Genomic DNA, 15,324 nt, shown 5'->3' with positions numbered 1-15,324 from the left:
TTGTAAATGATCCCTTTTAAAGTTGCCTTGTTTTTTTATGGCCAAGTCTCATGACATCTTTTGCCATGAAATGTTCATCAATATAATGAGATAAATCATAGTTTAAATAGAAAAACTGCACTTATTTAATGTCTGTGATGTAAGGATATCATAACGGGCAGTGTGTCAGGCAGAGTTGGACCCTAAATGCAGAACTCCCTAGGCTGACATAACTTAAAAGGTATTTATTGAATCACCTGGGAGCCAGGCAAGGAACATAATCCAAAACAAGAGGAGAAATGGGTACAGGAACACTCCACCATGACAAAACAACGACATGAAAACAAGCAGAGGAAACACAGGACTGACGAGGGAAGAGGAAACAGCTGGGAACACAGGTGAACCAAATTACACTAATGACCAAGGGGAAGCAAAACAGAACATAACACACAGGGACCAGAAGACTATCACAATGAAACAGGAAAACAAACAAGACAAAAAAACAGACTTGAAATAAGAGTTGGTAAGCACCCAGGGAACCAAAACATGACCTACCATGAGACACAAGGCAAGAATCTAAGACATGAGAAACCAATACTAAGCACTAGGGAACACTGGGAAACTAGAAATCAAAACACAACCTAAAACACAACCATGAACAGTAACAGAAGAAGCTCAAAGGAAAACATGATTCCAAAAAACAAATCATAAACCAAAACGCTGGGTCGAAGGACCCAGGATCATGACAAAGGAAGCATTTGAGCCATGTTTTATCTGTTTTCTGATTGTTGTTGTCTTTTTTAGTTAACTTTTCTTGGAAAAAACAAAAAACAAGAAATGCTTATAAATATAAATGATGACACACACAAAAAATATATATAATTAACCCCTTAACTGGCAGCAAAAAAATCACCTGACAAAAACTACATAACGCCTTCTGGTCATTATTGGCTCTGAACAACCCATTTCATAGCCTATTAACTGGCTGCGTCTGGTCCGCGGGCCGAATGAAGTGCATTTATATGGCAGGCTAGACCCGCCCATTTTGACTGACACCTCATTCGGCCAATCATGTTAAGAAATGGGTTTCCCAGAGCCAATAATACTCAGAGGGCGTCACGTAGCTTTGTCAGGTGATTTGGTGCAGCCAGTTACATGATTGGCCGAATGTCAATAGAAATGGGAGGGTCTAGCCTGCCATATAAAAGGGACTACAAACGGCCCGTCACCGGGCCCTTGCCAGTTAAGGGGCTACATGAGAGAAATAGTGACTAAAATGGTGTGGGTTGAAGTTTTGGCATATTTACCTGTTTTGGATGCAGCATACTCTAAACAACATTTCTTAGTAACATTTACATTTACTTTAATGGATTACACAGCAGTGGGGAATAAGTTTTATTACAGTAGAAGTCTTTCTGAAAGTGCTGTAACTAAGTTTAAGGATCTAATTCCTTCATTATTATGCTCTTCAGTGCCAACACAGTGCAGAGCAGCTACCTAAACTCTGCTCCCAGTGAGGTCGATTATCTCGTCAATAGTTTTACATCCTCACTGCGTATAACTTTGGATACTGTGGCTCCTCTGAAAAGGAAAGCTTCAAATCAGAAGTGCCTGACTCCGTGGTATAATTCACAAACGCACAGCTTAAAGCAGATAACCCGAAAGCTGGAGAGGGAATGGCGTCTCACTAAATTAGAAGATGCTCATTTAGCCTGGAAAAAGAGTTTGTTGCTCTATAAACAAGCCCTCCGTAAAGCTAGGACATCTTACTATTCATCATTAATTGAAGAAAATAAGAACAACCCCAGGTTTGTTTTCAGCACTGTAGCCAGGCTGACAAAGAGTCAGAGCTCTGTAGAGCCGAGTATTCCTTTCACTTTAACTAGTAGTGACTTCATGGATTTCTTTACAAATAAAATTTTAGACATTAGAGAAAAAATGATTCATAACCATCTCAAAGATTATTCTTCATGTTCGGCTGCTTTCAGCACTGCTGGTATTTGTTTAGACTCTTTTGCTCCAGTTGATCTTTCAGAGTTAACTTCAATAGTTACTTCCTCCAAACCAGCAACATGTTTGTTAGATCCCATTCCTACTAGACTGTTCAAAGAAGTCTTTCCAATTATTGATGCTTCAATCTTAAAAATGATCAATCTGTCTTTATTAGTTGGCTGTGTACCACAGACCTTCAAGGTGGCTTAAACTACTACTTAAAAAGCCATCACTTGACCCAGCTGTCTTAGCTAATTATAGGCCAATTTTTTGGGCTCTTACTGCCATGGTGTACCAGAGCAAACGCAGCATCTCATATTCTCTTTCCCTCTCTCTACCACACACACACACACACACACGCACACACACACACACACACACACACAGTAAGTGCACAAATAATATCATATAGCAATAATCAATAATATCAATTCCATGATTCTAGCTTTGGATCACCACCACTAACAACAACCACAGCCAGAGGTCTGGGGATCAGCCACAAGTATTTAAATTTATTCTACAAACTCAAATTCTTCAACAGAGGCCCAACAAAGATTAGCCTTTTTAAAGCAACATAATGTGTAGAAAGATGGAACCAAAGAGAGAGGTCCTCACAGACTGACTGGATCCTGTCATTGTACCAAACAAGCACACACATTTATAGAATTCCTCATTCACCAATGACAAGCATCTATATATACACTTTATTGCCAAAAGTATTCACTCACCCATCCATATTATTGAATTCAGGTGTTCCAATAGCTTCCATGGCCACAGGTGAATAAAAGGAAGCACCTGGGCATGCAGACGTGTTCTACAATCATTTGGTAAAGAATGGGTTTCTCTCAGGAGCTCAGTGAATTCCAGTGTGGTACAGTGATAGTGGCATCCACTGACTTCTTTATTTTAAGAGGGGGTTTTTCCTTCACATTGTAGCCAAGTGCTCGCTTATAGTGATTGTTGGGGTCTTCTCTGAATCAGTGTAGGGTCTTTGCCTTACAGCATAAAGGGCCTTGATGTGACTGCTGTGATTTGGCACTATATACACAAAACTGAACTGAATTAAATTGTTATATATAGGAGATTGAATTGTTGTCGTTTTTCTTCCAAATACACCTGTTTGAAAGGACTGATTATAGACAGCTGTCAATGGTTTTACTATATACTATTTTATAGCATTTTATTTACTAGCCGCATATTATGTCCAATGAAGTCAGTGAACATTTTGTTCTTACATTTTTCAATAATGTCAGTTACTTCTTTTTTTTTCAATTCTGCTAATACAAAAGGAGTAGAAGTCTGTATGGACAATGTCTGCATCTATAATATCCTTATCTCTTCACAATATTCTAGCTAAGCGGTATCCAGTATTTACAATGTAATGGGTAAATTAGCAGCAATTTCTTTAGTTTCATGCATAAATGTGTCGTCATTTATTTTTTTTACATTTTTCACAATTTAAAAAAATTAGGATAAAAAGCATTCTCCATGTTTCCTGAGTGTTACTTCAATGCTGTTTCAAATGTTTGTGGTAATAATTCCTTTTATTTAGTCCAAAAATGAGTAATTTATATTTATATGTCTGTCAATCCAATTTAAATCAGTTTAATCATACAGAGCCAAACCGCAGTCAGCTCAAGGCTCTATTTAGTTTCTGGTGCTTTTGTTCTGTGTTTTAGAGATGTCCTATGAAGTACATTTTCTCTTTGAACGTATTCTCTATTTCATTTGTGATTCATGACTTATCTGCATATGAGTGCTTCCTTGGGAGTTTTTTAATGGACAGATTTCTTTTCTTCCCTTTTTCTTTTAATCATAAAGCATTGTTAATGAGGATGACAAAGCCTCATAGGCTTTGTTAGGATCATCGTTAACATAAACATCATTCCAGTTTTGTTTCATTAGATCTGCCTTAAGGGCAGTGGTAACTTCTGGTGCTCTGTGTTATATGAATTTACAGAGTGAAGAGAAATCTTCTGATGTTTTTCTTAAAAAGATTTAGGAATTCTACACAAAAAAGGAAGGTGGTTACTTATATTGTTTATAAGTAGAACAGCTATTGCTCTCATCCTGACTCGATTTGTCAGCTGCACATTTATGATGTGAATCTCCTATTCCACCACATATATGTGAATCAAAGCAGAGAAAGGAATCAAATACTACATCAAGATTATGAACACTGGCCTTTACAGGTGAGCAAAAGGAAGCAATCACCTGACTGATTCTTGAACGTACATCAGGAGGAGCTTTAATCATGGCCTCGGTCTTGTGGGAGTTTAAAACAAGGTAATTATTGGAGAGTCACTCACTAATCTGGGATAAACAGCAAACTAAGTTGGACAGCCAGTCCAGCTGGTGAGGCTTAAAAGACATATACAGCTGAATGTCATCAGCATACAAATTATAAGAAATGGCACAAAAAGATTGAATGACACCGGCTAATAGACAGGTGTAAAAGGAGAATAACAATGGACCCAGGACCGAACGTTGTGGAACCCTACAGGTTACATGCTGAGCCAGAGATACATGCCAAAACCTTAAGCCTATTAAGTAAAAGATTAGATTAGATAAAACTTTATTAATCCCATTAGGAAGATTCTGTCAGGGAAATTAAAGTTCCAGTAGCAGCTTTTACAGGTATCACAGGCACACAAACACAGCATAAATCACAATAAACAAACATATGGATATCCATCCATCCATCCATTCACTTCCGCTTATCCTGTTTAGGATTGTGGGGGGGCTGGAGCCTATCGCATCTGATGTAGGGCAAGAGGCAGGGTACACTGTGTACAGGTCGCCAGCCTGTCACAGGGCCAACACAGAGAGACAACATCCACACTCACATTCACACCTATGGGCAATTTAGAGTTTCCAGTTAACCTAACCGCAGTAAGTGCATGTCTTTGGACTGTGGGAGGAAACCGGAGTATCCGGAGAAAACCCACGCAGACATGGGGAGAACATGCAAACTCTACACAGAGAGGGGGAGGGGCCTGGGCCAAGGTGGAATCGAACGCAGGCCTTCCAGATGGTATTCTAACTGTGAGGCAGCAGTGCTAACCACCGCGTCACTGTGCTGCCCCTAAAGTAGGAAGGAACACAACCTTGCCTATGTGAACTTTTAATAATAGACAGCAATGAAGTTGCAATGAATGCTTGTAAGAGATCCAAACAGGACGGAGGGCGGTAATATGAGGGTTTGTAGCCTCAGCTTCCTGTTCTTGGCTGACAGGAGTGGCACCCAGTGTGGTTCAGAGTCTGACATCTGGTGCATTCAGAGATGCCCTTCTGCACACCTTGGTTGTGACTAGAGGTGATTTATTTACGGTCGCCTTCCTGTCAGCTCGTCCGAGATTGTTTTGTGTATGTTACATCCCGCGGGCCTAGGGGACAAGGGAGCAACATACGATCAGGAAATGAAACAAAAAAAGAACAGAATCGTTTGTAGAATAAATAATGTTTATTTAACATAAGCGCCAATAACGAGCCACAACCCAAAACAATCTCCCAAACGGGACACGCCACCTATCCTGTCAGAGGAGAAAACCCTTGAAACGCCCACCCCCGACAGAGAATTGTCTTCCCCACTCAGAGTCACCTCAAAAACAAGAAAGGAAAAATAACAAATGAGCGCTCGAAGGAAGAGCCTGCAGCTCAGCTGAGCGCTCCCCTATTCCGGCTGAGGAAGCCACGCAAGGCCTCTTAATTTGTTGGTGAATGTATCAATGCAGCTCCCTGGTGTTCTAGATATATTTCTAATAAGGATTTTTTTTTAAATCTGTTTTAACGTCAAATATCAAGATATGGTTAAACACTCAAACATACACTGATCAGAAAACTAAAGGAACACTTTCAGCCTGTCATATGACACAACTATGAAGACAAACTCACATAATACAGGCTGAAAGCAATACAGCTGCTGCAGACTACTGTGTATGAGAGGAAATAAATGCATATGAATTTGTGTGTATTTTGGTCCATACCTGAAAAGTACTACTATATTATTAAAGTCTTGCCTATTACAGCTCCATCATTAAGATATGTGAGAATACGGTAGATTATAAATGCCTGTTAAATCAAATTAGTCTTTAGATGTGTGTAAGGGTACAGTCACACTAAAGGAAACATTGGTTGAAGATCAAATTACTGCAACTGTTTGCAGTCACCATCATTTTGAAATGGTTGCTTCAAGACGAGGACCAGGAGCAATCTAAAAAATTGCTGCTGTATTGGAATTTGTTTGGACCTTGACCAGGAATGATTTCGGTGTAGAGTGTAATGTGGGCCCTGTGGATTATCTTTAGATGCAAAATGTTAATCTGGCCCTAATTTTATGTTTTTGTACTGTTTTTAGTATTGTGAGTTGTAGTAATGTCAAATTGATGTAATTTAGTTGGGATGTCGGTGTCAGAGTTATAATGCAATCAAAGTCAGATTACAAATATTTATTTTTGCATACTATGTTTCATAATTTAAGTTTATTATTAATTTATTTTCTCAAAATGTCATTTAAGTGGTCACATGTCACACCGGGAACATGAAAATCTTAAAGTCTTTTCTGATCTCAATGGCAAAATTTCTAAATTGTTTTACTGACAGAACATTGATGAAAAATATTTTCCATGTTTCTGGTGTCTACTTTTTTAGAATGTCTTTAATGTGAAGGAAAAAGGTCTAGCAATGAAGCCTGGACAGCTAATTTATACAGAGCACACTCAGATTCCCTATGCTCTCTGACGGAGACGGTCACATTCTATCTCTCTCCTGCTCGCTGCTTGCTGTAATTGCGTCTCTTACACATTGACTGAATAAGAATAAGATTAAGAAGCAATATGGATCTGGCAAACTGGGCCCTCAACATCATTGATCGAATTTTCTCCACTATGAGATTGGGGAAAGGGGAGCCTGCGTGTCTGAGTGGAACAGACCCCGTTGGATACATCTTCAATTCGTGGAGCTCGTGGAGACCTGTGTGTCTCTCAGCGCTGGCGGTTGAGGACGTGGAAGACATATACTTATACGGCATTTTGGTAACAGTCTGGGCTTGGAGGATACCTGATTTACTGGGAAATTAAGAAAATCTGGGCAGCAGTTCGACATCTGCCGAGACTGGATGGACTGTGCAGAGCCGCACAGACTTAGACTCAGAGCCTGTTGGACCTGAGCTGCAAGCTGGATGCATAGTCCAGCTGAAAACGTGCTCGCAGGCAAGAGGGATTAGATCTGGAGATAAAGTTTGGTTGTGGACAGTAACTGAACAATTTGGATTATTGGATTTACTGAATGGGTTCCCCAGTGAAACTGAAGGCTGTTGGAAAAATGACAAGCAGCCTGTTCCAAAACAACATCTGCGTTATCAGGAATTCGGCTCTCTAGCCGGCCTTGGGCTGGTAATCATCTGTCACAGTGTGACAGATGCTCTTTCCCTCAGCCCTCTCTGTGATTTGTGTGAGCTGGATCTGGCATACCACGGCCGCTGACCAACATTCATCACTATCAGTGAACTGTTTTGGCTAGAAGCTGACATCTGGCTCCATAATGCCCTGACCCTCTCGTCTCCGTTTGCATCCCCCCCCCCCCCCCCTGCCCTCCCCACCCAACCATATTGCTATCCTGGCTTTAAATGTGCGAATATAGTTTGCTAAAGGTGTTTGTTTTTTTTGGACCCTGATTTTTTTTTTAGCCCAACCACCCTATTGTGTGTCTGTTTCTTTCTTCCTGGGATTGATTGTGCTGGTGGCGCCCCTAGTGGCAGCGGCTGCAGATACCCATCTCCCCTATGTTAGTCTTGTCTGTCCTCCTCTTGGACGGTTGTTCTGAACGGAATTTGTAAAATGACAATAAAGTTCTGTTCTATTCTGTTCTATTCCATATGATGCAACAATGTTGATCAACATTGTTAAGCTGATCCAGTCACCTACTGTGTTAAAAGGTGCCTGGTTACAGAAATGTAATTAACTGGTGTACATATTTGGACCAGATCTAAAGAGATATTGCCTGCTTATGTGAGTTTATGGACAGACTGAATTGTTTATAAAGGAGTAGCAATGCTTCTAATGGTTGATGGTGCACATCTACACGGCAAAAGCTAAATAAGACTGAGCAATATGTTGCAGAAGTCTACCAGGTGGATTTGAAAATGCATACTTTAATTTGTTGTTTAGGTCAAATGGAGGCTTATGTTCACAGATCAAATGTATGAAGTTACTATACCTTTAGTGTAAACTCAAAACACAAATCATCAATGAGGCTCAGCTGCTAACCAAGAACAAGCAGTTGCTTGGGGTAACATCAACTGCACAAATTTCAAACATGAATACCAGATTAGAGGCCTTGAACTGTGCAGTGAAGCAGTTCAAGAAATATCTTTTGTATTTCTACTCAGTGTACTATGCAAACAAATTCCACATCCTTCATTTATTACTTCAGGTAACAGTAACTAAACTGTCCCCACTATAATCTTATATAACAGTGAGTTCACTTTACAGGCAGCCCTGGGAAAACTGCTCACCAGGCAGTTTTATTACAGATCAACAACTGCACAGAGACGCAGTGGTGGCTGCATGCATAACTGTGTGTACTTGCACTCTTGCATTTATGGTGTAGAGGTGCATTAATGTGTGTTTGTATGTGTGTTTTTTCTCTGCTTAACACAATCTGACAGCTCCACTGGTTGAATGACCGCGAACAAGCCCCAGTAATTCCCAGTGACCTGTGGCACATCACACTCACTACTCAAGTAGAATCCCCCAGTCTAACTCTGCGGTTCTATGACCAAATATCTCAGTTTCTTGTTTGAAATGATTTTTTCCAAACTAAATCATCAACATTAGTGAATTTGTTCAGCAAAATCAAGAAATCCTTGATTTCTCAAGAAACCTTGTGTTTGTCCTCATTTGTATTCAGCCAAGTTAAAGAGAATTGCAAAAGTAATGAGTAACATAACAAAATACTTTGTCCACATAGTAATGGGTAAAGTAATTACCCATTTTTTAAAAAAGTAATAAGTAATGTGTAAAACATTACTTTTTTGAGTAACAACTCTAATAGTTTTCTAAGTTTTACAGAAAAAATATACGCTAAGGCAGCATTTGCAAGTGCACCTTCACATAGATCCTGTAAATCTCTGGAGGTTTTATGGAGGGATGAATAATATTTGTTAAAAAGACAATCCCTTATTTTGTATGTTGATTGAGTATAGCATATAAATAACATTTTCATTTTCACTAAGCCACTTTATGACATAACTACCAGATCCACACACTGTAGGAATAAAGAGTCAGAATGTTCATATATAAATCACTAGGGCTGCATAAAACGATTATTTTAGTAATCGAGTATTCTATCGATTATTCGATCGATTAATCGAGTAATCGGATAAGAAATACTTTTTTATTAACAGTTCATCTGCATATTTTAACTTCCATACTGCAGTTTTTCACCGTGTGAACAAACAGCAGTAGATGGAGCAGCTACAAAGTTCTCTTTTCTTCACCTTAACACTTGCTGATCAGGTGCTTGATGAAGGACCTCCAGCTGTTTCACAGATTTAATGGTGGTTACTAAAAGAAAAAGCTGCTGTTTTGGACGCTGGAAAAACGTTTTCTTTTTCACTACTTGAGCTCACCGTCACAGCTTCGCCTCTTTGCGCTTGCGCAGTTAAAACCGCTGCCTGCTATGAGTGTTCTGAAAAACTAGTGGCTGTGGGAGCCATGGCGCATGTGTGAGTAATGGTGTAATGCTTTGTATTCACAAGCATTCTGGAAAATATGTTTCTATATTTAGTCTATTCTATAATTATATTTAAAAATATTTTGACGGAGCCCCTCGGTCCTGGGGGGGGCGGGCCTTCCGGTACCGAACCATCGCTAGTGTTAATGGCCCGCGCTCGCTAGCAAACCAGTTCTGGTAGCTACAGCTGAAGTAAAGACAAAAATAACAGCTGAAATTCTCAGCGAGCACAACCCACACAGACACACAGAGAGCAGTGGAGGCGTGGAAATGCATGTCAGCGATTGCCCCCAGTCCCGTAAAGTACGGAACACGGCATGTTACGGAGCCGTATTCCACGGAGTCCTGTAACATACGGCGTTCTGTATTTTATGAGACAGGTGGCAACTCTAGCGATGATCCACTCTGTGTTAAAGGAAATCAATCGCAGCGACGGAGAGCTTTTTAGAATATGTGTGTGCGCGCGTGCGTGATTCACACTCCAGTCCAGTAGGTGGCGGTAATGCAGTTCTATGTTGGTTTGCCAGCCCCCAATAAACCCACAAAAAGACGACGGACCACTAATGCTGCTAAAGCTAGTGAGGAGCGCCGCTTACACCGAGACAGCTGAGCGCTGCGGAGTTTAAACGAAGCATCGACGCGTAACTTTGTGTCGATAATTTTTTAGAATTAACCGATGAATCGTTGCAGCCCTATAAATCACACACACACACACACAGGTAGCGGTGCTTCAGTGGCGATTGCCCAGCAGTATAGGGTTATAAAATGTATGCTGTGTGTGCGTTTCATGTTGCCAAACTTACCGCTGCAAACTGTTGGTCTGGGCATTCAGACGGTGCTTTGTACCTCCAGTTTCTTGCTGTCGGGTTTTAAAAATGGTACGGTTGATTCTGGTGAAGGAGTCGCTCTCATGACTCCGCTAGTGACCACATTCCCTGGCCTCCCTGGTCCACCGCGTCACATTTTTGTATCGCCTCGGATCGCTTAGAACCTCGGGTGAATGAGTACAGAAAAAGGACCAGCAAAGTGTTCCTGATTCTAATGGAAATGCCCTCAAATCGCGGGAGTCGAGTCAACGGGTGGCGAGTCGTTCCGTATGGAAACACAGTTAAAGTGTTTTTAAAATTTTTTTGAGCAGCGTATATACAGTGTATCACAAAAGTGAGTACACCCCTCACATGTCTGCAGATATTTAAGTATACACTCCTGATCAAAATCTTAAGACCAGTTAAAAAATTGCAAGAATTTGCATTTTTCACTATTGGATCTTAAGAAGGTTCTAAGTAGAGCTTCACAATGCTAAAAGAAGAGATCGGCGCAAGAGACAAAACTTTTGAGCAGGGAATTTATTACCTCCGCCACGGAGGTTATGTTTTCGGTTTGTTTGTCTGTTTGTCAGCAGGATTACTCCAAAAGTTATGAATGGATTTCAATGAAATTTTGTGGAGTGGTTGGAAATGACAAGAAGAAGTGATTACATTTTCGCGGTGATCTGGATCACGATCTGGATCCAGGAATTTTTTTAAAGGATTCTACACTATTGCGGGATAAACACAAGGCTGCTCAGATGATCCTAGCATCTGGGAAAGATGCAAGATTATTTCACAATATTTAGATACACGTATTACAGCGTCAGTGACCCTATGGCCTTGGCAGAGGTGCTGAGCGCTTCTAGTTGAAAACTGCATTTACACTCAAACATGATTTTTTCAGCTGATCAAAAGTTTAAGACCACAGCCTTTAAAAACCTAAAGCTGTGCAAAAATTTGGATTCCACGTCATTTTCTGTAGAGTCTTTACACTGTCAAGACCTCCTGATGGCAAAAGCAAAAAAGCTCACTGACTGAACGTGGTAGGATTGTTGAGCTGCATAACCAAGGCCTCTCACAACGTGCCATCGCTGCTGAGGTTGGACGCAGTAAGACAGTCATTTTGCATTTTTCAAATGATCCTGAGGGTTATGGAACAAAAAAGTCAAGTTGTAGACCCAAAAGAATTTCACCAGCGCTGAGCTGCAGGATCCGATTGGCTGTCCTTCAAGACATGGGACGATCCTCTACCCAAATTAAGGCCATTACTGGTGCTGACTGCAGCCCAATAACCATCAGACGGCATCTGCGAGGGAAGGGCTTCAGAAACAGAAAACGTCTTCAACGCCACAAAATTGCCCATTTGGACTTTGCAAGGGTGACCAAACATGGGACACTGAAAGGTGGAAGAAAGTTGTCTTCTCTGATGAGAAAAAATTTAACCTTGATGGTCCTGATGGCTTCCAACGTTACTGGCATGACAAGGAGATCCCACCTGAGATGTTTTCTACACGGCACAGTGGGTGGGGGGTGGGGGGGCATAATGATTTGGGGTGCATTTTCCTTCAATGGAACAATGGAGCTTCAGGCTGTGCAGGGGCATCAAACAGCAGCTGGCTATGTGGAGATGTTGCAGCGGGCGTCCCTCATGACTGAGGGCCCTCGTCTGTGTGGTAATGACTGGGTTTTTCAACAGGACAATGCTTCAGTTCACAATGTCCGCCTGACAAAGGACTTCTTCCAGGAGAATAACATCACTCTTTTGGACCATCCTGCATGTTCCCCTGATCTAAATCCGACTGAGAACATTTGGGGATGGATGGAAGGGCATCCACTGCCAGTTCCAGACAGTGGATGCCCTTCATGAAGCCATCTTCAACACTTGGAGCAACGTTCCCACTAGCCTCCTGGAAACACTGGCATCAAGCATGCCTAAACGATTGTTTGAAGTGATCAATAAGAATGGTGGAGCTGCTCATTACTGAGTCCTTTATTTGACACTTTGATTTCTGTTTTGAGGGGGTTTTCGGGTTTTTTTGAGCACACAGACTACTTTTCACTGTGTCAAAGTGTCATTTTGTCAGTGTTATCCCATGAAAAAATATACTTAAATATCTGCAGACATTTGAGGGGTGTACTCACTTTTGTGATACACTGTAAAAAGCTCACCCCCTGGGGGTTGCAGGGCTTTCAAATTGTTTTGGAGTAGCAGGGGGGGCATGCCAAAGTAGCAGGCACCTTATGACCTTTACTGTCCTCCATGGGCGTCTTTTCCCATCTGTTTCGCTTTTATGAGTACTATCCAGTGTTGCCAGATCTCGCGATAGATCTTATATCATTGTGTTTTGGAGCAGGGAAACCCATGTTTCTTAGCCTCATTGAAGAGAAGGGTGGACAGTCTTTTTGTGTGCTTCTCAGTATTAGCACATTGCATTAAATTAGCGTGGTGAGCACATCTTTCACACTTGCAAAATGTGCAGAAGCCCACACACACACACACACACACGCGCGCACGCGCGCACACACACACACCCTCTCAAGGTTTACTGTGTTCGTGCCTGCAGATCTCACCTAGTCATGGACTTATAAAATACAAGATTTCTATTACAGGCTTTTATTTTCCATCAATCACAAACAAAAAAAATGTTTGTGTGTGTCTAAGGGGGGTGACAGGAGAAGGGGATGTGAAGGAGCACAGGGGTGTCTAATCAGCGCCGTGCGTCTGTTATTGATCATATCATATGCACAGCTGTTAAATACAGAAAATGCAACTAGAGAAATATTTTTGCTGCATCTTTGGCACCCCCCCCCCCCCCCCTTATGAGGCGCCCCTATGCATTGCATATAGCGTACACCCACTTTTTGCGCCAATGTCTCCCATCCAAGCTCGGATCCATTCTTTAAGTGCGCTCTCTTTCTCCCACTCTTTATTATATTTTCTTCTATATTTTCCCGGCTTACTGGAGCTCATTCTTGCACTGCCTCCTCACTCTGGGCTGTTATGAGTGTTTGTTTGGGTGTGCGCCTGGTCAACTTGGGCAGGAACGATAAACAGGAAACGGGGGCTTGGAAGGGACAAACTACCTGCCACTTGTCTTTTGCTTTATTATAGGGCGCTGAGAGATAATCAACAAGTTTCACTCGGAAAGAAAGTCAAGCCAAAATAAATAACATGGCGTTCAAAAATAAGCCCAAAAAAACCATAAACTGCGACTCACAAGATTTGCAAGCGACTTTAGAAAAAAACATGCCCAAAGTTGCTTTTAATAAGCGGTCTTGGCAACACTGGTTCTATCCCCTAAATTTTATTACTTCTTAAAGACTTTCATTCAGTACTCCCATAAATATATCAAAGTTACTATAAATGAACAACTTCTACTATAAAAGGAAGAAAGAGAGAAAGAGAGAAAGGCCGGCGACCTTTCTCTCATCTGATCATTACAGTTCTATTGTTTACATTGATCATGTATACCTAGATTACTTACTTTCAATCTCGGACGTGGGCTTGAACCATTTCTTAAGCCCAATCATCTGGTCCCCATGCCTGGCGGCCACTTGTGACGGCTGCTGTTTTCTCTCATTTCTTTTACATGCATGAGAAGCCATGAGGCAGCAGACCATATGAATAGTCACATGGCAGTCATGAACCAATCAAATGGCTCAAATTGAAAGAATGTAAATATTGCCACGTGCATCCACATGACTCTGGAAATGGATACAGCGGATGGCGCAAAAGTTTTTTTTTAGGAAAATTAAAAGGTAGACAGCACAGAGTGGTGGAGTAGGTGGAAAATGCACCTGGCACCAGCATAATTTCAAAGCCCTGCGGGTTGGTGTGTGTGTGTGTGTGTTCCTCAAGCTTGGGTCCTCTACCAGAGGGTTCTGTGCTAGGACCAATTTTATTTACATTATACATGCTTCCCTTAGGCAGTATTATTAGAAAGCACTGCATCAATTTTCATTGTTATGCAGATGATACTCAGCTTTACCTATCAATGAAGCCAGATGACACACATCAATTAGTTAAACTGCAGGAATGTCTTAAAGACATTAAGGCCTGGATGACCTCTAATTTCCTGCTTATAAATTCAGATAAAACTGAAATTCTTGTTCTCGGCCCCACAAATCTTAGAAACATGGTGACTAACCAGATACTTACTCTGGATGGCATTACTTTGGCCTCCAGTAACACTGTGAGAAATCTTGGAGTCATTTTTGACCAGGATATGTCCTTCAATGCACATATTAAACAAATATGTAGGACCGCTTTTTTGCATTTGCGCAATATTTCTAAAATTAGAAACATCCTTTCTCAGAGTGATGCTGAAAAGCTCATTCATGCATTTATTACTTCTAGGCTGGACTATTGTAATTCATTATTATCAGGCTGTCCTAAAAGCTCCCTGAAAAGCCTTCAGCTGATCCAAAATGCTGCAGCTAGAGTACTGACAGGGACTAGAAAGAGAGAGCAGATTTCTCCCATATTGGCTTCTCTTCATTGGCTCCCTGTTAAATCTAGAATAGAATTTAAAATCCTTCTCCTCACCTACAAGGTCTTGAATAATCAGGCACCATCTTATCTCAAAGACCTCATAGTACCATATCACCCCAACAGAGCACTTCGCTCTCAGACTGCTGGCTTACTTGTGGTTCCTAGGATACTTAAGAGTAGAATGGGAGGCAGAGCCTTCAGCTTTCAGGCCCCTCTTCTGTGGAACCAGCTTCCAGCTTGGATTCAGGAGACAGACACCCTCTCTATTTTTAAGATTAGGCTTAAAACTTTCCTTTATGATAAAGCTTATAGTTAGGG

This window comes from Archocentrus centrarchus, unplaced genomic scaffold (assembly GCF_007364275.1).
Source record: "Archocentrus centrarchus isolate MPI-CPG fArcCen1 unplaced genomic scaffold, fArcCen1 scaffold_54_ctg1, whole genome shotgun sequence".
Lineage (NCBI taxonomy): Eukaryota > Metazoa > Chordata > Actinopteri > Cichliformes > Cichlidae > Archocentrus > Archocentrus centrarchus.
This window is presented reverse-complemented; position numbering follows the sequence as displayed.